Consider the following 1,354-nt stretch of genomic DNA (forward strand, 5'->3'; position numbering starts at 1 on the left):
GTGTTTAGTCCTGAGTGTGCAGAGGGTGTTCCCAAAGCTTAAAGTCGTTCTGGGGCCGGTTGTTTCTGGTTGGGCAGGCAGCAGCCTCGCAGCCCAGCCGGAGTGAGGGGAAGGGGTGGGGCTGTGCCAGAAGCAGAGGGCGCGGGGCTCCTCTGCTCACCCCCTACATCAATGAGACCCGCACCTCGCCCCAAGAGGTGCATCTCCATCCCACTCCAGGGGAGGTGGGGCCATGGGGGCGGGGGGAACAGGGCGGAGGGCTGCCAGCTTTGGCAGGCCCCATCTGCCAGCCAGCCCAAGGGGAGCCCGCCCCCTAGGGGAGGGCGTAGCAAGTGCAGGCTCCTCGGTGCCCCTGCCCCGGCCCGGCCCAGGCACCTGGAGCAGGCAGGTGAGGCCGCGGCCGGGGTCTCCCGGAACCGTAGGGGACTCCTTAGGGGTCCTCGGGGACAATCACAGGAAACGATCCTCCGGAAGAAGCTGGACAGGAGGACTTCTTGGACAAACCCGGGGGTTCTTTCTGGAGGTGGGGTCGCAGAGACACCCACCGTTTTCTACCAGGATTATGCAGGGCGGGGCGAGGAGGAAATGGACTAGGTGACCACGTCCGACGACCTTGTCGTCGGGAGTGGGGGTGGGGTAGGAACCCGGACGTGGAGGGACCAAGTTTCAGGGCAGCCACATTCAGCTCCGGAAGTGGCCAAAGCCGGCCGCGATACAGACAATACGGGATTTGGGGGGTGCCCGAGGCGTTACCACCCGCCCCCAGCCCTTGGCCCTCGCAGCACAGACAGAACCGTGCTCTGGCTGAGCCCTCCCGGCCTCCATCCCACGGTCACCGGATCCCTGAGCACCCCCTCCGTTCTCCCTTTGATCCTGCAGGGACACCCCCGCCCCAGGTGTCCAGCGGAGCTCGCCGCGCTCCGGCCCCTGGGGATCGATCGGCCGGCTGGCGACGCGCGGCCGCGGCTCCGGAGCCACCGCCCCCTCCCCCGCCCGGGCTACGCAGGACGCGGCCTCGGAGCAGCGTCCTCGCGGTTGCGGGCCGCGGCCGGACCCGGCTCCAGGCCAGCCGCGAAGGCGGAGACCGACTGGCTCCTTCCGATCGCTCCGGCCTCGCCACTCCAGGGTTGACGGGGGCGAGGAGGGGGAGGAGAGCGAGCCCAGCTTCCCCGGCCGCGGCGCTCGGCACCCCACCCCCGCTCCTCCTCCGTCGCCAACTACCCACTCCTGCGCGCGCTTAACCCTCAGCGCGCCGCGAGGCCGGGACGGGGGCGCGCACTGGGCTGGGGGGAGGGTGGGGTAGCAGTTACGCTTCGGCTGACTACTACTTCGGGGTGCGCCTGGAGATTTTAAT

The sequence above is a fragment of the Cervus elaphus genome, chromosome 5 (genome assembly GCF_910594005.1).
Source record: "Cervus elaphus chromosome 5, mCerEla1.1, whole genome shotgun sequence".
Lineage (NCBI taxonomy): Eukaryota > Metazoa > Chordata > Mammalia > Artiodactyla > Cervidae > Cervus > Cervus elaphus.